A 25,234-nucleotide genomic window follows, 5' to 3' on the forward strand; every position below is an offset into this window, starting at 1 on the left:
AAAAAATTTGCTGAGTAGAAATCAGTCCAAAAAGCCAGCCATCAAAGGGGAAGATAACCTATATAGTCCTCTTTCCCAGACTATAATCTTTCTCTTTCTACACACACCCTGACCCCGAATAACCCCTATCTTGTCCAGGCCACCCTCTTTTTCAAAAAGCACTGTCTTCTCCCCCAGGCCTCCTCCTCCTCCTGTCCCTCTAACCCATCTGTGCTATCCTCCCTCTTCTTCCCCGGGCTACCTCCTTTTCTCCAGATCAGCACTACCTCACAGCTGCCAGAGTCTCTGGTCCTCCCAGTCACTCATCTCACTAAAGGGAACTTGAACCTCTGCCCAACATTACTTGACATTTTTGCTCTCCTCCCACTCAAGCCCCCCACTTCCCATCTTGCTTATTACCTACTGCCTACCTGCTGCCCCACCACCACCAGAAAAGAAGATAGGAAAGAAATGCGGGAAGAAGGATTGCTTGTTGGCAGGACAAGGCAAGGCATAGAGGCAGTAAGGAGAGAGAATGGTACTTGGGGAAGATAGAATTTGGAGGTAAAAGCTAGAAGCAAGTGAGTTAGGTAGAAAACAATGTTTGGACCTCACAAACACAGCAGAAGGTCCCTAAAAACCAGTAACCTACTAATAATGAGAAAGCGCAACCAAAAATTTTAAGAAAAGAAGAAAGCCTAATCCAGAGGAGGAGGATCTGAGAGAAGGAAAGAAAGACTGGCTACAGAGAGGGAGAAACAGGAAAGGGGAAGCATGAGGGGAGGAGGAAGGGCGAAGAGAGGGTGGGAGAAAAGGTAGGCAGGGGGCCGGGCTAAGGCAGGAAAAATCATCAGGAGGAGAAAATAGAAAAGTGAGGAGAGGAAGAAGACGTACAGTCATGAAAAAACTGGGGGGGGAGGAAAGAGGTCCAAAATAATCAAAGTAGGTTATCATCAGGCCTGACATGAGCTTCTTGGTGCCAGGTAATAAAGAAGGAAGGAATTATAGTGATTAAGATATTACCACAGCCAGGTCTGTCATTAGCTTAGCAGAATAAGGAAGGAGCTCCAGAGAAGAAAGTCTAGTTTAAAGCAACTTTATACTTAAGGACAGAAAAAAATGGCCAGTTTAGAACCATTAACATACCTTGACCTTCTACTTCCCAACCCTTCCTCCCTACACCTAACACACCTACGCACCACACGAAGCATTAGCATTCTCAGTCTCTGCCTTGCCTCTGAAGAACCAGCAAGATGCCATTCAAAAGGCTGGCTGGAAAACAGGATGGTCTATTTCCCAAGTTCTCCTCTCTTCTACAGTGTTGAGGGGGACATCTCTGCAGCCCATTTTAGTATTTTAAACCAGCTCACCTTTCCAAAAGATGGTCTGAAGGCCTGGAAAGCCAGAGTAACAAACACCGTCAAGTCCTTCACTGCACAGATAAGGCAACTGAAGGGGATGTCCGAATAGGACCAGTCCTCCCAGTTCTCCTGCCTCCCAGTTCACTCCACCTCTTAACAGAGAAAAGCCCCACAATCCCAGCAGGCCAGCAGCTAAGCCAAGACAGAGGAAAACATCACCTTGGCCACCAAGCAGAAGGGGGCTTGCAAAGGAGCAGAGCTCCTGAGGCAGAGCAGTTCCCCAGCGGCGCAGCTTCCCTTTCACACCCTTCCCTGGGCAGAGCTCCGATTCCAGTGCAGGCCTAGCTATGGGTGGGCTCATATAAAGGTCCCACACCCTAAGCCCCTTCTCTCATTTAGGGTCCCTTAAGGTAAGAGGAAAGTAAGATACCCCTCAAAAACAGCTGAACCCCATGTCACCACTCTCCGAAGGCCGGCGGAGATTCCCCCAGAACCCGGCCCAGCTAGGCAAGCCCCACGCAGGGCCAGCATTACCTGGTGGGGAAGGCTGGCCCCGGCATCTCTGGCGATTGTTTCTGTCGCAGAGCCGCACCTCTCCCTGCCTAGCCGGGTTCCCGCAAGGCCCGGTCTCCAACGGCTCCGCTCCGCTCAGTTCAGCTGGGCTGGGCTGAGCTGAGCTGGGCTGGGCTGGGCTGCTCTGGGCTCCTGGCAGCTCAGCCGCCAGCTCCCGAGGTGCAGCACGCTCGCGCCCTCGCAGGGCGGCAGCGAAGGCGCTGCGTCGGGGTTGGTGAAACAGAAGGGGCGGGGGAAGAAAGGAGGGAAGGAGGCGGGAGGAAGCCGCGCGCTTCTCCTTTTCTGCAAAGCAGCGCTAAGGGCGGGGAGAGGGCTAGCTTCCCACACCCAGTCTCCAGCAAGAGGTAATTTCTCTCCAGAGCCAGGTTTTCCAGGGCTTGTCAGAGTCCTGCGTGAGCTCCAGAGCCAAGGAATGCAACCAGTGCTCCTCTGTGCTTTAGTTTCTACAGCTGAGTATAAAGAGTCTCTTCTAGGATTCCTCAGGTCAGACCTAGGATTCAGATTAGGCCTCAGAGAAAGAGATACACTTCCTCCCTCCCCCCAACATGCCAGTTTCTAATTCTAATGCTCCAGGAAGAGCTAGGTGGGCCCTTGTAGCTGCTTTAAAGCAATGAAAGCTCAGCAGCTGCTACATCATCATCATCATTATTATTTTGAGACAGTCTTGCTGTGTACACAGGCTCGAGTGCAGTGGCTGGATCTTGGCTCGCTGCAGCCTCGACCACCCTGGGCTCAGATGATCCTCCTGCCTCAGCCTCTGAAGTAGCTGGGACTACAGGTGCCCACCACCACACCCGGTTATTTTTGTATTTTTTGTACAGATAGGGTCTGCCATGTTGCCCAGGCTGGTCTCAAACTCCTGTTCTCAAGCAATCCCCCTGTCTCAGCCTCCCAAACTATGGACTACAGGCCTGAGCCACTACACCTGGCCACTGCTATCATTTATTAAGAACTATTGTGGGCCGGGCGCGGTGGCTCAAGCCTGTAATCCCAGCACTTTGGGAGGCCGAGCCGAGTGGATCACTAGGTCAAGAGATCGAGACCATCCTGGTCAACATGGTGAAACCCCGTCTCTACTAAAAATACAAAAAAAATTAGCTGGGCATGGTGGCGCATGCCTGTAATCCCAGCTACTCGGGAGGCTGAGGCAGGAGAATTGCTTGAACCCAGGAGACCGAGGTTGCGGTGAGCCGAGATCGCGCCATTGCATTCCAGCCTGGGTAACAAGAGCGAAACTCCGTCTCAAAAAAAAAAAAAAAAAAAAAAAAAAAGAACTATTGTGTACCAGGTACTTTATAAATTCTATGACTCTCTCAAAACAACCTTATGAGGTAGGCACTATACCAATTCATATATGTCAAAACTTGTGGGCTCATACAATAAGTATTTTTTAACCAACTATTGTGTATCAGGCATTGTGAAGGAACCTGAGCTGAACACATTATAGAAACCAACATGGTCCAGACTAGTAGTGCCTCTAGTAGTGCCTCCCAATTACTGAAACAATAAAACACAACTTCACGCATTTGCAAATGCTCCCTAGGAGGTAGTATTACCTCACTTCTCCCCCTCCCAAACCCTGCTCTTAAGAGACATGACAGAAGTCAGATTATGTGGTGTCTCTTTTGGGTCATAATTAGGAGTTAGGCTTTTGTCACAAGTTTTAGCAGTGGGAAGGCTCTGGAAGGTTTGAAAGCAGAATGACAAACTCTAACTTACATTTTTTAAAAGATCACTGGCTGTTTAGTGGAGAAAGGGGGTGGGGTGGAAATAAGAAAACAAGTTAATCTCTCAGAGATTCAGGCAACAGAAAATGGTAATGATTTAGACTAACACATTGTAAGATAACATAAAAGGAAACAAGCATATTTTCTAAAGACGCTTAGAAGAAGCAACAGCAGAACTTGGTGGAAAACAGAATACGATGGGTGAAAGAAGTCAGTGACTTCCCCAAGACCACATATCTGGTAAGTGCTCAGCCCTCCTGTCCCTGGTCTAACTTCTAAGCCAATGTTTACTTATTTATTTATTTCTCTTATTTATTTCTCTCTGCCATACTATGTACAAGAGACCACTCACTGTTAGTCATCTCTGTATCAATTGCTGTATCCCTCTTTCTACTGCCAACAAAGAGCAGGTAACCAGGATTAAGCCTGAAGAATGAATTAAGTGTGCTAGAGAGAAACTTTATGGTATTTATTCATTTTCCCTGACAGATGTCTACACCTCCATTCAATGTGCCTAAATTAGTCTAACTGCAGGAGATGTAAGGAAAGAACTCCATGAAGAAAGAAAGAACCTGCCTCTCCTGTTAAGTATCATTCGCCCTTCCCAGGCCCTAAATCTCATGCTGTTCCAACTAACAGAAGTCCCAAATTTGATAAAAAAGACAGAGAATGAGGATACCCATGTTAAAGAATGAATTTGGTCAGCCAGGCACAGTGACTCAGCCTGTAATCCCACTTTGGGAGGCCAAGGTGGTGGATCACTGTGAGTCAGGAGTTCAAGACCAGCCTGGCCAATGTGGTGAAACCCCATCTCCACTAAAAATACAAAAATTTAGCTGAGTGTGGTGGTGGGCACCTGTAATCCCAGCTACTCAGGAGGCTGAGGCAGGAGAATTGCTTGAACCCAGGAGGTGGAGGTTGCAGTGAGCCGAGATCACACCACTACACTCCAGCCTGGGCGACAAGAGCGAAACTCCATTTAAAAAAAAAAAAAAAGAAGGCTGGGCGCAGTGGCTCACACCTATAATCCCAGCACTTTGGGAGGCTGAGGCGGGTGAATCACGAGGTCAAGAGATCGAGACCATCCAAGTCAACATGGTGATACCCCATCTTTACTAAAAATACAAAAATTAGCTGGGCATGGTGGCGCGCACCTGTAGTCCCAGCTACTCGGGAGGCTAAGGCAGGAGAATTGCTTGAACCCAGGAGGCACAGGTTGCAGTGAGCCAAGATCTCGCCATTGCACTGCAGCCTGGGTAACAAGAGCGAAACTCTGTTTCGAGAGAGGGAGAGAGGGAGGGAGGGAGGGAGGGAGGGAAGGAAGGAGGGAGGGAGGGAAGGAAGGAGGGAGGGAGAGAAGGAAGGAAGGAAGGAAGGAAGAAGAGAGAAAGGGAGAAAGAAGGAAAGGAAGGAGAGAAAGAGAGAAAGAAGGAAGAAGAAGAGAATGAGAGAAAGAGGGAAAGAAAGAAAAGGAAAGGAAAAGAATTGGTCAGTAATAGAGACCGGAAGACTTGCTGCAGTCTGAGAATTCAGCTTCAAAGTCATTTTAAGATTTTTTTTTTAACCCCACACCCTGTCCTTCATCCCAATTTACACAGGGTGAATGAGAGCCAGAAGTAGTCCTCTGTCTTAGACACAGCTTTTCAAACTAATAATCAATAATCATAGCATCTTATCTTACGCAACTTCCCACCCCATGCAGCATCCTCTTACAGATGGTCTTCCAGCCTTGTCTGAAATATATGCAGGAACAAGCAGCTCACTTTCCACTAGCACTATGAGGCAGTGTTTCCTCACATTCAGCCAGGTGCCTCTCTATAAATGTCCAATTCTGCTCCAGGGGCAACATCCTCCAGGGCAAATCACATTAAAGACTTTCAACTATATATGTTGAAATACATACATATATATGAAAGATAAATACTCCCAGTTCTTAAGTCATTTGTTCATTCAACAACTATTTAAGCATCTTGTGCAAGTCACTGGGGATAGACACATCAGTGAACAGAATCACATCTTCAAGGAGTTAATGATTTTATGATTTAGAATGGTGGTTTTCAATTCTCCCTGTCCACCAGAATAACCTGGAAAGCTTTAAATATACGTAAATATACTAGAGTCGCAGCAGAAATTCTGAGTCGATTAGTCTGTGATGTGACCTAGGCAATATATTTTTATAGATATAACTATACTGTTATCTATTGGAAGGCTGACTTACTATAAAGCTACATTGATAATGACAATGTGGCATTGGTGAAAAAACAGATAAATAGATCACTGGAATTCAAGTAAATAGCCCAAAACAGACCCACACAAATGTGGTCAACTCACTGTCAAAGAGAGAAGGAAATTCAATGAAGAAAGGACAGTCTTTTCAATTGTGCTAGAACTAGACATCCACATCCAAAAAAAAAAAAAAAATGAAGCTAGACACAGACTTCATGCTTTTCACAAAAATTAACTCAAAATGGATCACAGACCATTGCATTTGCAAAATGCAAAACTATAAAATGTCTAAAATATAATGTAGGGGAAAATCTAGATGGCCTTGGGTTTGGCAATGACTTTTTTAGGTACAGCCCCAAAAGCAAGATCCATGTGAGAAAAAAGTGACACGTTAGACTTGATTGAAACTGAAAACTTCTGTTCTGCAAAAGACAGTGTTAAGAGAATGAAGAAAGAAGCCACAGACTAGGAGAAAACACATCTAATAAAACGCTTATATCAAAATATACATAGAACTCTTAAAATTTGATAATAGGGCCGCGTGTGGTGGCTCATGCCTGTAATCCCAGCACTTAGGGAGGCTGAGGCAGGTGGATCACAAGGTCAGGAGATTGAGACCATCCTGGCCAACATGGTAAAATCTCTTCTCTACTAAAAATACAAAAATTAGCCAGGCATGGTGATGTGTGCCTGTAATCCCAGCTACTCAGTAGACTGAGGCAGGAGAATCACTTGAACCCAGGAGGTGAAGGTTGCAGTGAGCTGAGACTGCGCCACAGCACTCCAGCCTGGTCAACAGAGGGAGACTCTGTCTCAAGAAACAATGACAACACTAAGAAAAAAAAAGAAAGAAAAAACAGGGCAAAAGATCTGAATAGACACCTCACCAAGGAAGATATACACATGACAAATTATGAAAAGGTGCTCAGCATCTTATATCATTATCTCTAATGATATTGCAAATATCATTAATTGCAAATTAAAACAACAATGAGATATTACTACACATCTATTAGAATGGCTAAAATCCAAAGCACTGATAACATCAAATGGTGATAAGGATATGCAGCAATAGGAACTCTCATTCATTACTGGTAGGAATGCAAAATAGTACAACCACTTTGAAAGACAGTTTAGGAGTTTCTTAGAAAGCTAAATACAGTTATGTGTCACTTAACGACAGGCATGCATTCTGAGAAATGTGTCATTACGTGATTTCATTGTTATGTGAACATCACAGAGTTTACACATACAAACCTAGATGGTACAGCCTATTATAATACTAGGCTATATGGTCTAGTCTACTTTCTGAGACTACAAACCTGTACAGCATGTTACTGTACTGAATACTAGGCAACTGTAACACAATAGTATTTGCGTATCTAAACCTACATAAACACAGAAAAAGTACAGTAAAAATATGCCATAAAAATTTTTTTGTTTTAAGTACCTCTGTAAAGGGCATTTACCATAAATGGAACTTGCAGGACTGGAAGTGTCTCTGGGTGAGTCAGAGAGTGAGTGGTAAGTGAATGGGAAGGCCTAGGACATTATTGTACACTACTGTAGATTTTATAAACAGTATATATTTAGGCTGCACTAAACTTATTTAAAATTTTTTTCTTTCTTCAATAATAAATTAACCTTAGCTTCCTGTAAATTTTTACTTCATAAACTTTTAATTTTTAAAAAACATTTTGACTCTATTGTAGTAGCACTTGGCTTAAGACACAAGCACACTGTACAGCTGTACAAAATATTTTCTTTATAGCTTAATACGGTTTTTTGTATTCTTAAAACATTATTATTATTATTATTTGAGACAGAGTCACACTCCATCACCTAGGCAGTAGTACAGTGGTGTGATCTCGGCTCACTGCAACCTCCAACTTCTAGGTTGAAGTGATTCTCCTGCCTCAGCCTTCCCAGTAGCTGGAATTACAGGTATGCACCACCACGCCCAGCTAATTTTTGTATTTTTAGTAGAGATGGGGTTTCACAATGTTGTCCAGGCTGGTCTCCAATTCCTGAGCTCAAGCTGTTCGCTTGTCTTGGCCTACCAAAATGCTAGCATTACAGGTGTGAGCCACTGCACCCATTATTTTTATTTTTTTTACCTTTTAAACTTTTTGTTAAAAACTAAACACAAACATATATTTTAGCCTCACAGGATCAGACCTGCCAATATTAGTATCTTCCACCTCCATATCTTGTCCCACTGGAAGAGATGCATGGAGCTGTCATCTCTTATGATAACAATGACTTCCTCTGGAAGACCTTCCAAAGGACCTGCCTGAGGCTGTTTTATAGTTAACTTTTTTTTATAAGTAGGAATATACTCTAAAATAACAACAAAAAGCTCAGCAAGGAGAGAGATCCAAGATGGCTGTTTAGCAGCAGCTCAGGATTGTAGCTCCCAGTGAAAGCACAGAGAAGGAGTGGACGCCAGACTTTCAGACGAATTTTTGTTGTCCACGGACCAGGAGATTCCCAGTGGAGGAGCCCCACGGGTCGCCAGCGCAACTCTTTTGGCCTGCACGGCTGTTCTGCCGGTGTCCTGGCACGGCGGTTCTCAGTGCGGAGTATGTGGGACTGGGTGCCCTTCTGGTTGGCGTTTGGAGCTCTGGGAAGGCAGAGTCACCCATTCAGCTGATTGAAAAGGGTACTGAAGCAGGGAGCCAGACCGGGAGATTCCCGGGCAGAAAAACGCCAAGAATCTCAGTGCAGCTGTTTCAGCTGCCGCACTGCATGGGAAATTGCATAGATCCCGGCGCCTTTTCAGCAGGCGACTGGGGCACCTGGGAGAGAATCGACCGTTCAATTAGGAAAAGAAAAAAAGGGGGCTCCAAGGAGGGGAGCCAGGTGATCAGGCTTGGCTGGTCCCAGCCCCACAAAAAAACAGCAATTGGAAATGCTGACAGTTGAGAGTTTCACAGCAAGCGCAGCTGAACCCGGGAAGGTCCAGCTCTGTGGGGGAGGGGCATCTGCCAAAGGAAAACAAAGAAACAGAAATAACATCACCACCAACAAGTTGGACATCGACTCAGAGACCTAATCTGAAAGTCAGCAATTACAAAGAAGACAGGTGGATAAATCCACAAATATGGGAAGAAACCAGCACAAAAAGGCTGAAAACATGCGAAATCAGAATGCCTCTCCTCCTTCAGGGGATTGCAGCTCCTCATCAGCAAGGGAACAAGACCTGATGGAGAATGAGTGTGATGAATCATCAGAATCAGGCTTCAGAAAGTGGATAATAAGACTGTGAGCTAAAAGAACATGTTCTAACCCAATGCAAAGAAACTAAGAACCTTGAAAAAAGGTTAGATGAAATGCTAACAAGAATAGACAATTTAGAGAGGAATATAAGTGAATTAATGGAACTGAAAAACACAATACGAGAACTTCGTGAAGCATGCACAAGTTTTAACAGTCAAATTGACCAAGCAGAAGAAAGGATCTCAGAGGTTGAAGACCAACTCAATGAAATAAAACGAGAAGACAAGACTAGAGAAAAAAGGAATGAGCAAAGTCTCCAAGAAATATGGTACTATGTGAAAAGACCTAATCTATGTTTGATAGGTGTGCCTGAATGTGACGAAGAGAATGAATCCAAGCTGGAAAATATTCTTCAGGATATTATTCAGGAAAACTTTCCCAACCTAGCAAGGCAGGACAGTATTCAACTCTAGGTAATACAGAGAGCACCACAAAGATATTCCTTAAGAAGAGCAACCCCAAGGCACATAATCATCAGATTCACCAGGGTTGAAATGAAAGAGAAAATTCTAAGGGCAGCCAGAGAGAAAGGTCAGGTTACCCACAAAGGGAAGCCTATCAGACTCATGGCAGATCTCTCAGCAGAAACCCTACAGGCCAGAAGAGAGTGGGGACCAATATTCAACATCCTTAAAGAAAAGAACTTTCGGCCCAGAGTTTCATATCCAGCCAAACTAAGCTTCATAAGTGAAGGAAAAATAAAATCTTTTGTGAACAAGCAAGTACTCAGAGATTTCATCACCACCAGGCCTGCTTTACAAGAGCTTCTGAAAGAAGCACTGCACATAGAAAGGAACAACCAGTAACAGCCATTCCAAAAATATACCAAAAGGTAAAGAGCATCAACATAATGAAGAAGCTATATCAACTAATGGGCAAAACAGCCAGCTAGCATTAAATAGCAGTATTAAACTCACATATATTATTAATCCTAAATTTAAACCGACTAAATGCCCCAATCAAAAGACACAGAAAGGCAAATTGGATAAAAAGCCAAAACCCATTGGTATGCTGCATCCAGACCCATCTCACATGCAAGGATACATAAAGACTCAAAGGGATGGAGGAAGATTTAACAACCAAAAGGAGAGCAAAAAAATGAAAATAAAAAGCAGGAGTTGCAATTCTCGCCTCTGATAAAATAGACTTTAAAGCAACAAAGATCAAAAGAGGCAAAGAAGGATATTACATAATGGTAAAAGGATCAATGCAACTAGAACAGCTAACGATCCTAAACATATACGCACCCAGTACAGGAGCACCCAGAGACATAAGACAAGCTCTTAATGACTTATAAAGCAACTTAGACTCCCACACAGTAATAGTGGGAGACTTTAACATCACATTGTCAATATTAGACGGATCAATGAGACAGAAAACTAACCAACATACATTCTTCTCAGTACCACATCACACCTACCCTAAAAGTGACTACATAATTGGAAGTAAATCACCCCTCAATAATTGCATAGCATTTTACAGGTTTAAATGAAATATTGGTTGGCTGCTTGTTATTTTCCTCCCTTATTCCTTCCTGTCTCCATTGTCAAGCACAATTATTGGCATAAAAGAGGTTTGTAATACCCATTTTTAGACTGCATTCTAGCCTGGGCAATAAAGCAAGACTCCCATTCTCTCTCCCTCTTTCTCTTCCTCTTTCTTTCTCTCTTTCATTCTTTTTTTACTTTCTTACTCTTTTTTTCTTTCTTTTACTTATTTTCTTTCTTTCTTAAAAAAAAAAAGCACGGCAAATATATAAACCAGCAACACAGTCATTTATCATCATTATCAAGCATAATATACTATATATAATTATGTGTTCTATACTTTTATATGACTGGGAGTACAGTAGGTTTGTTTACACCAGCATCTCCACAAACATGAGTAATGTGTTGCATTAATATGTGATGATGGCTATATCATATATGTAGTCCATTACTGACTGAAATAGATTGTGTGCTTATTATAGCATTCCTAGGTATTTACCCAAATTAGTTGAAAACTATGTTCACACAAAAACCTGCTCGTGAATGTTTATTGCAGTTTCATTCAGAATTGCTAAAAACTGGAAATGACCGAGATGTCCTTCAAGATTTAATGAATAAACGGTGGTATGTTATACAATGGAGTATTATTCAGTAAAAAAAGAAATGAACTATCAACCCACAAAAAGACATGGAAGAACCTGAAATGTAAATTTCTAAGTAAAAGAAGCCAGTCTGAAAAGGCTGATTCCAACCACATGATATTCGGAAAAAGGCAAAACTATAGATACAGTAAAAAGGTAAGTGGCTGCTAGGGATTTGAAAGGCTGGGGTTAGTGGTTAAGGAATAAATAGGTGAAGCACAGGGCATTTTAGGGTATAAAACTATTCTACATGATACTATAATAGTGGGTACACAATACTATGCATTTGTCAAAACCTGTAGAACTACACAACACAAAAAGTAAGCCCTAATGTAAACTATGTATTTTAGTCAATAATAATGTATCAATATTGGTTCATCAACTGTACATTAATGAGATGGTGATAATAGAGGAAATGGAGAAAGAGAGATTCTGCATTTTCTTTTCTTTTTTTAAAAACAGTTTCGCTGGGCGCGGTGGCTCACGCCTGTAATCCCAGCACTTTGGGAGGCCGAGGCGGGTGGACCACGAGGTCAAGAGATCGAGACCATCCTGGTCGACATGGTGAAACCCCGTCTCTACTAAAAACACAAAAACTCAGCTGGGCATGGTGGCGTGTGCCTGTAATCCCAGCTACTCAGGAGGCTGAGGCAGGAGAATTGCCTAAACCCAGGAGGCGGAGGTTGCGGTGAGCCGAGATCGCGCCATTTCACTCCAGCCTGGGTAACAAGAGCGAAACTCCGTCTCAAAAAAAAAAAAAAAAAAAAAAACAGAGTTTCACTCTTGTTGCCAAGGCAGAAGTGCAATAGCACAATCTCGGCTCACTGCAACTTCCACCTTCCATGTTCACACAATGTTTGTGCCTCAGCCTCCAAGTAGCTGGGATTACAGGCATGTGCCATCACACCTGGCTAATTTTGTGTACTTTTAGTAGAGACAGCGTTTCACCATGTTGGCCAAACTGGTCTCAAACTCCTGACCTCAGGTGATTTACCCACCTCAGCCTCCCAAAGTGCTGGGTTTACAGGCATGAGCCACTGCGCCCAGCCAATTCTGCATTTTCTTTCTTTCTTTTTTTTTGAGATGGAATCTTGCTCTATCACCAGGCTGGAGTGCAGTGGCACAATCTCAGCTCACTGCAACCCCCGCCTCCTGGGTTCAAGCAATTCTTCCGCCTCAGCCTCCTGAGTAGCTGGGACCATAGGCACATGCCACCATGCCCAGCTATTTTTTGTATTTTTAGTAGAGACGGGGTTTCAGCATGTTGGCCACGATGGTCTCGATCTCTTGAACTTGTGATCCGCCCGCCTAGGCCTCCCAAAGTGCTGGGATTACAGGAGTGAGCCACCACGCCCGGCCCAATTCTGCATTTTCTACGTAATTTTTCTATTAACCTAAAACTGCTCTTAAAAATAAAGTCTATTAAAATAAAAAAGAAAAAAAAAGTATCAAGGAAAAAAGAGAAAGACATACAAGATAAAGCTCGTCTTCCTTTTTATTAGATTCATTAGACACAAAATTACTCTGACAAATTGCTATAAAGATTTCTAAGTACTCTCAATTTCTATGCTTACCTCATTGTAGCCTGGGAACAGTTCACACTATACTTTCAGTGGTGATGATCTAGAGCACTCTCTACTAAATAGAGCCCTGTTTGCAATGATTCTCTTATTGCCTGGTACCGAGGGGAACATGGATACTCTGAGTGCAGTCTGCCCCCTGCAAAACATAGTGGAACTATCACCTCCTTTAACTGTACTTAATACTTCCAAGAATTCAGTCCAAAGTTGCATTAGATTTTTATCCACTGCAATACCTTTGGCTGACATTGAGCTTCAGCAGCCAAAATCACCATTTTCATATGAATAACATCATGCTAAGTCTCCTCCAGCCTGCCCATATGTTGCCATTTCTTTGAGAGTTAAAATGCAGAACTTCACTGTCTTCCTCTTAAATTTTATCTTGCTGGCTTGAGCCCATCATTTCAGAGAGTTCACTCTCTACCATCTAAATATTCGTTTTCTCTTTCAGTTTTTGCCACCTACATAGCTAATAGGTATGCCATCTCTTAAAAGATTTTTCAAACATCTATCATGTGCTCTTGCCTGTTACAGGTTTTGAGGATTAAAGATGACCTAGAAATGGCCTATGTCTCCAGGAAATCACCCCTAACAGGGAAGTTGGCAAATATAAAACTAAGAAGTGCTGCACTAGAAAAACGACTGAACAAAATAAATGAGATCAGATAGATGAAGCAACAAAACATCTATGAAGAGTATTAGGCAAAACCACTAATATCTTCAGCAGGAAGGATCAAATTCAGACATTTTTAGATTTTAGATTTCAGTTCTGAAAAACCAAATGCTGGTTTGGTTAACTAGCTGGCTCATACACTGTCTCTCTCTCTTTCAATGGTGGGTGCTGCTATAGGAAACTTGGCTAAGTTTAGTTCCCTCTGATGAAACACAATACTTATGAAATTGAGGCATCTTGGTAAGATGCCAGCAGTTTTATTTATTACTGACAGAATCAAATGAGGTAAAAGCAACTTTAGATATGATGCTGTACATTTAAAGAAATTAAATCTTGGAGATCTCAAATGACTTGCTGAAGTTACATAAGTCAGCAGTTAATATGTTTTAAGTACAATAACTCCTTTCATTTAAATAGTCCTCTGGTTTTCAAATTAAATAATTAACAAATTATTCTTATAACCCATAGACGTTGGCCAGCAATGTTATGTCTCTGTAGTCATCTTAAGCCTAAACAGGCCTTTTTAAGTCATTTATCTCTCCTCTGTAGGCATATGAGTTTGCAACTCCTACTAACTCTATTGTAAAATCTAATGATCAATATTAATTCAAAAATTTGGTTTTGTTTAGAGACTACAGCTTTCAATCTAATGGTTTACAACAGATGCTACTGTGACTGAAGTGCCTAAAGGATTTGAAAATGATTGTTTTTATTGGGTTCTTTTGCAATAACAAATAACTTTTAAAACAATATATGTGCTAAATGAAAATTATAAATATCCCAACACAACCAGTTAAATGTACAAGGAATGATCATCATCAGTCAACAATGATGATGTTGGATTTAAAACAACATCTGAGAGGGATCCAAGATGGCCAAGTAGGAGCAGCTCTGGAATGCAACTCCCAGCAAGAGCATGGAGGGTGAGTGGCAGCCACATTTCCAGATGGATTTTTATTGCCCACAGACCAGGAGATTCCCATGCAGAGGAGCGCCACAGGTCTCCAGCATGGCTGTTTTGGCCAGCACGGCGGGTCTCAACACAAAAACTCACATAGGTCCGGGCACTGTTTCAGCTGGTGACTGGAGCACCTGGGAGACAGAGTCACCCATTCAACAGATAAAAAGGGGACTAAAATAGGGAGCCAGGCCAGGAGATTCCTGGGCAGAAAAGCGCCACAAGTCTCCAGCGTGGCTATTTCAGCTGACGCGGTGGGTCTCCACACAAAATCTCACAGAAATCTGGGCACCTTTTAAACTGGTGACTGGAACGCCTGACAGACAGAGTTGCCCATTCAACTAAAAAACACGGGTATGAAACAGGGAACCAGGGTAGGAGATTCCCAGGCAAAAAAGCACCTCAAGTCTCCAGCACGGTTGTTTCAGCTGGTGCAGTGGGTGTCTGCACAAGAACTCACACAAATCTGGGCACCATTTCAACTGGTCACTGGAATGCCTGAGAGACAGAGTCACCCGTTCAACTGAAAAAAAAGGGGTCTGATGAAGGGAGCCAGGTGATCAGGCTCGGCTGGTCCCAACCCCACAAAGACCAGCAATCTGCAACGCTCTGGATTTAGAGTTTCACAGCAAGAACAGCTGAACTTGAGACGGTCCAGTTCAGTAGGGGAGGGGCATCTGCCATTACCTAGGCAGTCCACCACTACCAAGGTAGTCCACCATTGCTGAAGTGGTCTGCCATTGCCGAAGCAGTCCGCCATTACCAAGGCAGCCCGCCATTGCCAAGGCAGTCCACCATTACAGAGAGAATCTGCCATTACAGAGGCACGCCACCATTGCCAAGGCAGTTCTAACTATACCTCTATAAACAGGACTGCAGGGAAGTTCCGACAGCACCTGGGCAGAGCCCACAGCAGCTCAGCAATGCCTCTGCTGGCAGGCTATGACTAGGCTGCCTCCTCACTAGGCAAAGCATCCCTGAAAAAAGGTAGCAGCATCACAGAAAATTATAAATAAAGCCCTACGTTCCCAAGACAGAGCACCTGAGAAAAAAAAGGTGGTTGTGAGTTCTGCTGCAGAAGACTTAAATGTACCTGCCCAACAGCTCTGAATGGAACAATGGAGCTCACAGCTCAGCACTAGAGCTCCTATAAAGGACAGACTGTGTCATCAAGCAGCTCCCCGACCCCCATATATACTAAGAGTCACCTCATAAAGGAGAGCTCAGACTGACATCGGGCGGGTATCCTTCTGGGACAAAGACAGCAGAAGAAGAAACTGGCAGCAACCCTTACTGTTCTGCAGCTGCTGCAGGTGATCCCCAGGCAAGCAGGGCCTGGAGTGGACCTCAGCAGTCCTACAGCAGAGGGGCCTGACTGTTAGAAGGAAAACTAAGAAACAGAAAGCAATAACTTCATCATCATCAAACAGGATATCCACTCAGAGACCCCATCTGAAAGTCACCAACTACAAAGATCACAGGTAAATAAATCCACAAAGGTGGGAAGAAACTAGCACAAAAATGATGAAAACACCCAAAACCAGAACGCCTCTCCTCCTCCAAGGGATCACAACTCCTCACCAGCAAGGGAGCAAGGCTGGAAGGAGAATGAGTCTGATGAATTCACAGAAGCAGGCTTCAGATGGTGGCTAATAACAAACTTCTCTGAGCTAAAAGAACATGTTCTAACCCAATGCAAAGAAACTAAGAACCTTGAAAAAAGGTTTGACAAAATGATAACGAGAATAAACAACATAGAGAGGAATATAAATGAATTGATGGAGCTGAAAAACAACACACGAGAATTTCACGAAGCATACACAAGATTCAATAGCTGAACTGACCAAGCAGAAGAAAGGATATCAGAGGTCAAAGATCAACTCCATGAAATAAAACAAGAAGGCAAGATTAGAGAAAAAAGAGTAAAAAGAAACAAACAAAGCCTCCAGGAAATAGGGGATTATGTGAAAAGACCTAATCTACATTTGATAGGTGTACCAGAATGTGACACAGAGAATGAATCCAAGCTGGAAAACATTATTCAGGATACTATACTGTCTCAGCCCAAAATCTCCTGAAACTGATAAGCAACTTCAGCAAAGTCTCAGGATACAAAATCAATGTGCAAAAATCACAAGCATTCCTATACACCAATAACAGACTTAAAGAGAGCCAAAACAAGAAGGAACTGCCATTCACAATTGCTACAAAGAGAATAAAATACCTAGGAAAACAACTAACAAAGAATGTAAAGGACCTCTTCAAGGAGAACTACAAACCACTGCTCAATGAAATAAGAGAAGACACAAACAGATGGAGAAACATTCCATTCTCATGGTTAGGAAGAATCAATATCGTGAAAATGAACATACTGCCCAATGTAATTTACAAATTAAACCTTATCCCCCATCAAGCTAACAATGACCTTCTTCACAGAACTGGAAAAAAACATCTTAAACTTCATATGGAACCAAAAGAGAGCCCACATATCCAAGTCAATTCTAAGCAAAAAGAACAAAGCTGGAGGCATCATGCTACCTGACTTCAAACTATATTACAAGGCTACAGTTATCAAAAGAGCATGGTCCTGGTACCAAAACAGAGATATAGACCAGAGGAAGAGAACAGAGGCCTCGGAAGCAACACCACACATCTACAACCATCCAATCTTTGACAAACCTGACAAAAACAAGCAATGAAGAAAGGATTTCCTGTTTAATAAATGGTGTTGGGAAAACTGGCTAGCCGTGTGCAGAAAGCAGAAACTGACCCCCTTCCTGACACCTTACCCTAAAATTAACTCCAGAAAGATTAACGACTTAAACATAAGACCTAACACCATAAAAACCCTAGAAGAAAATCTAGGCAAAACCATTCAGGACATAAGCATAGGCAAGGACTCCATAACTAAAACACCAAAAGCATTGGCAACAAAAGCCAAAATAGACAAATGGGACCTAATTAAACTGCAGAGCTTACGCACAGCAAAAGAAGCAATCATTAGAGTGAACTGGCAACCAACAGAATGGGAAAAATTTTTTGTAATCTACCCATCTGACAAAGGGCTAATATCCAGAATCTACAAAGAACTAAAACAGATTTACAAGAAAAAAACAAGCCCATTCAAAAGTGGGCGAAGGATATGAACAGACACTTTACAAAAGAAGATGTATATGAGGCCAACAAATATATGAGAAAATGCTCGTCATCACTGGTCATTAGAGAAATGCAAATCAAAACTACATTGAGATACCATCTCACACCAGTTAGAATGGCCATCATTAAAAAATCTGGAGACAACAGATGCTGGAGAGGATGTGGAGACATAGGAACACTTTTACAGTGTTGGTGGTAATATAAATTAGTTCAACCATTGTGGAAGACAGTGTGGCGATTCCTCAAGGACCTAGAAATAGAAATTCCATTTGACCCAGCAATTCCATTACTGGGTATATATCCAAAGGATTATAAATCATTCCATTATAAGGACACATGCACACAAATGTTCATTGCAGCACTGTTTACAACAGCAAAGACTTAGAACCAACCCAAATGCCCATCGATGATAGACTGGACAGGGAAAATGTGGCACATATACATCACGGAATACTATGCAGCCATTAAAAATGATGAGTTCGTGTCCTTTGTAGGGACATGGATGAACCTGGAAACCATCATTCTCAGCAAACTGACACAAGAACAGAAAATCACACACTGCATGTTCTCACTCACAGGCAGGTGTTAAATAATGAGAACACATGGACACAGGGAGGGCAGCATCACACACTAGGGCCTGTCGGGGGGAAACAGGGGAGGGACAGCAGGGGTGGGGAGTTGGGGAGGGATAACATGGGGAGAAATGCCAGATATAGGTGACAGGGAGGAAGGCAGCAAACCACATTGCCATGTAGGTACCTATGCAACAATCTTGCATGTTCTTCACATGTACCTGAAAACCTAAAATGCAATAAAATATAAATAAATAAAAAAATAAAACATCTGAGATGCCATATTTTCTTGTAGTAATTAGATAGTAAGTCCAGTTACCTGTTAAGGTCACTTTCTCTGGAGTGTACTTTCAGTAATGATGATCTAGAGTACCTTAGATCTAGATATGAGGTGGAGTATAAAATAAATAGTAATAGTATAGCTTACAAAAATACTGTAAGTAAAGAAACAAGCAAAAGAAAGATGGAAATGAAAAAAGGTATTAATAAATTTATTTCGTGGTAGTCAGTCACAAAGCAACCAGTCATAAGTCAAAGTATACTTGAATTTCAAACAAGGCAAAGAAGTGCAGAGAGGGGAGACATTAATTATATCTGCAGAACTAGGAAAAGTTTCAGGGAAGAGGCAGTATTTTGGTTGGTAGGGAAGAAAGAGTAACATTTTCACAGAGATACTGAAATTTCCCTTAAGTGAATCACAAAAACAAAGGGCCAAAGGAGAAAAAAGTATGAGCTGTTTAAAAAATAATAAATACTTTGGGAGGCCGAGGCGGGTGGATCACAAGGTCAAGAGATCGAGACCATCCTGGTCAACACGGTGAAACCCCGTCTCTACTAAAACTACAAAAAATCAGCTGGGCATGGTGGCGCGTGCCTGTAGTCCTGGCTACTCAGGAGGCTGAGGCAGGAGAATTGCCTGAACCCAGGAGGCGGAGGTTGCGGTGAGCCGAGATCGCGCCATTGCACTCCAGCCTGGGTAACAAGAGCGAAACTCTGTCTCAAAAAAAAAAAAAAAAAAATAATAATAATAATAATAAATAACTTGGTCCTTCTTGGAAACAGTAAATAATCTCATCATTCATTCACCATTTATTGAACATATTCTACATGTCAGACAGAATGCTAATCACTATGCATGCAAAGATGACAAGATCTAGTTCTTCCCCTCAAAAGAAAAGCATTTTTAAAGACAATAGGAGACAAAGCTATGCCACTGATTGTCAGACTTAACAGGTCCAAAATTTGTTCCTCCTTTAGGTATTTCCTCCCCCAACCCCTCAATAAATGGCAATCCTATTCTTTCAGTTGTCAAGCCAACTTTTTGCCTATCAGCCCCACAAGCATCCATCAGCAAATTTTATCAACTCTACCTTCAAAACAGTTCTACAGTTCAACCATTTCTCATCACATTTACTGTTATCACCTTAGTCCAAACCATCAGCAACTTTGGTGTACAACAGTGGATCTCAATAGGGGGAAGAAGAATTGGGGAGGGGAGTGTAGATTTGCTCTGCTCCCCAGGGGATATTTGGCAATGTCTAGAGAAATTTTGTATTAAAACAACTGGGTAAGTGCTACTGGCATTTAGTAAGTGGGAGCCAGCAATACTATTAAACATACTAGAATGCGTAGTATAGCCCCTCACAGCAAGGAATTATCCTGCCCAAAATGTCAACACCACCACTATTGGCAAACTCTGACCTAGACTATTTCAACATCCTTCTTAACTGATCCATTCTTGCCTCCCAGAGTGATCCCTTTAAAATATGTCTCAGATCACATCACTCGCTTCTGATTAAAATCTTCCAGCGGCTTCCCCAATCTCAACATAAAAGGCAAAGTCCTTACAAAGACCTACAAGGCCTTATATGATCTTACCTTCCTCTACCTCTTCCCTTTATCTTTCCCTGCTACTTCATAGACCTTATCTCTGACTTCTCCCCACTTCACTCACTCTGCTCCAGGAACCAAAGCTTTCTCCAACAGGCTACATATACTCTTACCTCCAGGCCTTTGTACCTTATGGTGGCTATGCCTGAAAACACATTTCCCCTCATATATCCATATGGCTTATTCCCTGCCTTCCTTCAAGTCTCTGCTGAAAGATCACTTTATCAGAGAATTCTTCTCTAACCATTCTTTATAAAATGATTTTAAAATCCCCCTCTACTCTCTGTCAGCACTCTTTATTCCATCCTGTCCTGCTTTATTTGTATCCTGGCACTTATCATCAACTGACATTTATTTGCTTATTTGCTGGCTCCCTCCAATGGAACAAATGCTCCACAATGGCAAAGACTTCATCTTTATCTCCAGACCTCAGAACTATTCCTTGCACACAGTAGGTGATAGATAAGTAATGGCTGAATGAAGGAATGAACGAATAAATGGAGCTGGAAAGACCAGTCGGAAAAAAACTACAGAGAATCCCAAAGGAATGCGGATGCAGTCTTAGAGTGGCCTAAAGTAATTGTCCAAGAATTCTCTTCTCATCATGTCATACAAATCACCTTTTGCCTTCCCAACCAAAAAGAGACAAAGGGGGAGGGAGGAAGAAATAGACAATTCTATAAAAACATTATAATAATCAGAGGCATCTAATAATAAAACGGACAATCTCTGAGGTATTAACATTGCCAGTCAACCCTTCAGCAGGGAAGATACAGCAATAAGTTACTGCATAATCCCCTAAGTTTTCCCTTTGCCTTATCCTTTAGGACCCAGCTTAACTGTCACCACTTCTACGAAGGCTTCCTATAATCACTCAAACAGATTTAATGACTCCTAAACATGGCCCTTAGAGAAGTCTTCCCACGCACTTAACCAATTTACTGAAAATATTTGGTAGTATTTCTTTTTACCTCTAGACTGGAAAAGTAATGTATCTCCTCATTTACTACTGTATCTCCAGCCCAAAATAAGGCAGCTCCAACAAAACACAGGCACCAGCACACATTTTTATAAAATCATAGAGTACAAATACACTTTTTAAATCCATATTAAAAAGTAACTAAAGGCAGGGCACAGTGGCTCATGCCTGTACTCCCAGCACTTTGGGGAGGCCGAGGTGGGTCGATCACCTGAGGTCAGGAGTTTGAGTCCACCCAGCAAACATAATGAAACCCTGTCTCTACTAAAAATACAAAAATTAGCCAGGCATGGTGGCGGGCACCTGTAATCTCAGGAGGCTGAGGCAGGGAGAATCACTTGAACCTGGGAGGCGGAGGTTGCAGTGAGGCGAGATCACACCATTGGCTCTAGCCTGGGCTACAGAGCAAGGCTCTGTCTTTAAAAAAAAGAAAAAGTCACTAAAGTCAAATGACTTTCAAATGCCTAACCAACATCCATTCATCCCTTCATCCATGCCAATTTTGCCAACCCTAACTTTATCCAGGAAACTAAGTTTCTAAGAATTCTGGGAAAATGGTTGCTTTAATTATAAAATAGGATACAGGTGGAGTGCTAATTCTGCACCCCCCCCCACCCCGACTCTTCCTTTCACGAAAACTCTTTCTGGAGCTGCAGTAGCCTCATAACCTTGAGGTCGTAAGTACAAGAGTGGAAGGCACACACTCGAAGGTTGGCAGAGTGACAAAGCGGAAAAGGCTCGCAGAGCAGAAAAACAGAAAGAGCCTGGGTTCTAAATGGTATTTTATCCCATCCTGTACAAGCAACAACTTCCCTCCCTCCTTGTTAAGTGAGGAAAATTAAATCTTATATTTAAATCACTGTTAGGTTTTCTACTGCTTACAGCTGAAAATATTTCTGATACAAACAAGAAGCATACTAGAGAATCAAGAAAAAGATGCTTCTTACTAGTCTGAAACATTAATTCCTTATTAGCCACTGGTCTCCAACCATAAATTCCTCTTATTAGCATGAGAATGAAAAAGATCTGAGCAAATTAAGACAATACTAAGTAGATATGAAAGGAAGACTGAGAATGTTCTTCACAATTTGATATATTCCCAATAAAGTAGGCAATCACTCTAAGTTCTAAAGAAAAAAAAAAAAAACACAGTATAACCTGTCTACTACAAAAATGGCTTTCAAGGTGCTTACAAATATAAATATAAATGTATATACACACACACAAACATATATCCCTTAGGACAATGGTAATCATCAATGGAGTACAGGTAATAAAGTAGGAGACAATTACAACATAGTATCAACACTCCATGCTTTGCAATTCATGACCAAATTTTGCTCTGAGCATCCTGGAAGCCAAAGTAAAAAATTAAAAAAAAAAAAAAAGGATAAAACTTAAACTAATTAACACTCATTGTCTCATGAAGGAAACATTTCAGTGTTGTTAAGGGACAGCCGTTATTAAAGTAAGGGTTGGAAAACTCTGCAAAAGGCCAAATGGTAAGGGTTGTAAAATTCTGCAAAAGGCCAAATAGTTGATAGAATTTGCTGATGGATGCTTGTGAGGCTGACAGGCAAAAAGTAGAGTCAAAGGCCTTGCTCAGAAGCAAGGCCCAGCCCCACAGATATCTCTATCTTAGCTTTGAAGGCCTTATCATCTCTGTCTCAAAAACTCAACTCTGCCTTTGCAGCACAAAAGCAGCCACAGACAATATGTAAATGAATGTGTGTAGCTGTGTTTCAACAAAACTTTATTTACAAAAACAGGCAATGGGGCCAGATTTGCCCCACAGGCTGTAGTCTGATGACCTCTGACTCAAAGGATTCTTGGATGTAAGCACCAGACTCTGAGTCCGGAGAAAATCAATTTAAAATCTGAATCTGGTGAAAATCATTTACTGAAAGGATATTGCATGGCTCACAAAATTTGGTGAAGGCTGTTAAAATAGGCTTAAGGCTAAACTTCCAAAATAAAGCACAAAGGACACCGCAGAGCTAGTCCAATGAGGAAACCACTGCCGCTACTTCTGACGATTAGATGCTAGAATGGGTACCACTGTCACGTCTGGATCAAGAATTTAACCTCAGTGCAGCAACCACAAGCACCAATGCCACTTCAATGCCAGGAACCCAACCTTGCAGGGGATGCTACTGCCTCTGACATCAAAAAAAAAGTTTCCCATTACTTTCTCTTTCATGTCTTTAAGTGCTAAATCCAAGTGTGGTCTGGGCCTACCAGATTGGTGAAACCTAGGTCACTGCCTATGCCCCAGAAGCAAGGAAGCTTGAGAAGCAAGTATCTAAATTAGCTCCTTTAGGGGATTGCATCTTTGCTCCTAAAGAAACTTATAAAATGGGGAACACAAAATACTGTACAGTAAAAACAAATGTTCCACTCTAAAATCTTACAACACTAACAAACTAAAAATGTTCTCACCATCTCTTCAAAAAGGGGACAACACAAAGTGTTATCAGTTACTACACCCCAGCTTTAAATTCTGAGGAATTTTTCTCTTATATGTTGGTGCTTTAAGTACCACGTGCTATTTAAATCTGTTGTTCAAGCTATTACCACTGCATTGAAGATACTTATCTCCCGTTATCCCCTTCTATTTACTCCAAAACTCTTCATCTTCAGGTGTCATCTCTTCTAACTTGCCATCTCTGATGCAGTCCTCACACAATGGAGTAGGTCCTCCACTTTTAAGGTATCTTGTATCTCCAGCCAGACTATATGTTCCTTTGTTTATGAAAAGCTTCATTCATCTCTGTTCTCTCAGTAGTTCATACAAAGCCTAACATATAGAAAGCTCTCAATAATTACACCTACTGAACCCAAACAAATCTAAAAAATAAAAACATTACATATCTTTTGACTCAGCTGCCCAATTTCTCTTTGTCTTGTCCTGATTCATTTTATCCTCCTGGATAGGATACGTACATGTTTGCATGGCTGTTTTAAATATCTAAAATGCTGCAGCTGCATAAGTGGGTTTTTCTTTAAGTGATAATAAATAAGTCCTTTATAAACTCAAAAGTAGCTGAGGTCCACTGTGTCATCAAAGTAGAAGACAATTTTAATAGGCACACATACCCCATTTTAAGGACTCCTGGACTCCAAAAACTTTAGACACAGGTTTTTGCTTTTCTTTTTTAATGAAATCCCAATCTTTCTTGCTACTAAAATCTTCTCACTTTAATTAAGTTTAGACTTCAACAATGGTGTTCTACTAAGTCAGCCAAGGTTTCTTGAAAAGAGGCACCTTCTATAAGAATTGACAGTTGTAAAGAGCTGCATTTATGTGGCAACTAATAAAGCACATTCATACCCATTATCCAACTTAATTCTTACATATCCTCCTTTGAGATTTCTCCTCAGAAGCAAGGCCCAGCCACATAGCTATCTCTGTGGCACCCTCCTGGACCACTCCCACCACAGCCACCATTATCTTCTGCCACACATACATTTGTTATACTCTTCACTTAAACTAATTGTCTGTTATCCTTAGTGAAGTATAAGCAGCTTGAGGGAAGGAACAGGCCTAGCACAGTGTAAGGAATCGTAAATGCTCGATAATTGTTTGTCAAAGTGTGTTAAGAATAGTTCATATTTCTGTTTGAAGAAAGTAGAAACTGAGGTGAGTTTCCCAAATTATCCTAGCTAAAACCATAAAATCAAGATATTCTTAGTGCAGTGGCTTTTGCCTATAATCCTACTTGAGAGTCTAAGGCAAGGGGATTGCTTGAGCCCAGGAGTTTGAGACTACAATGAGCTATGATTACACCACTGTACTCCAGCCTCAGTGACAGAGCAAGACACTGTTTCTGAAAAAGAAAAAATACTCCTGGGTTCAAGGGATTTTCCCACTTCAGTCTCCAAAATGCTGGGACTATAGGCTTGTGCCACTGCACCATGCCCATTCTTGACTTTCAGTTGAAGGCCTTTTTTACCACACTGCCCACTCCTAAGACTGGTTAAGAACAAAAGGAGTCTCACTAGGAGTCAGAGATCTCTGTCTTCAGTCAAGCCACTTCTCTGAGTATCAATTTCCTTATTTGTTGAATGGGAACACCACCACCATCTTTTTTTCTCTGATCACACTATAAAGGTTACATAAGATAATGGGAGTAAAAGTAGCTTTAGTGTGAAA

The 25,234-nt window shown here is 41.9% G+C and overlaps 1 protein-coding gene across 4 annotated transcripts in view; it reads right to left on the minus strand.

Moving 5' to 3' along the window:
• Positions 1–25,234, minus strand: part of PAK1 (p21 (RAC1) activated kinase 1) — a 156,250-nt gene that overhangs the window by 80,918 nt on the left and 50,098 nt on the right. Inside the window, exon 1 of one of the 4 annotated variants that reach the window (XM_032259157.1) lies at positions 1,875–2,088. The exons of 2 other annotated variants lie outside the window; for them this stretch is intronic. The gene's annotated coding sequence lies outside the window, so the exon portion shown is untranslated. Of the gene's footprint in view, positions 1–1,874; positions 2,089–25,234 lie in introns of those variants that run through there. One more of the 4 variants, XM_032259160.1, reaches the window with a different exon arrangement.

Source organism: Sapajus apella, unplaced genomic scaffold, assembly GCF_009761245.1.
Source record: "Sapajus apella isolate SASKATOON/1434 unplaced genomic scaffold, GSC_monkey_1.0 scaffold106, whole genome shotgun sequence".
In the NCBI taxonomy this organism is placed as follows: Eukaryota; Metazoa; Chordata; class Mammalia; order Primates; family Cebidae; genus Sapajus; species Sapajus apella.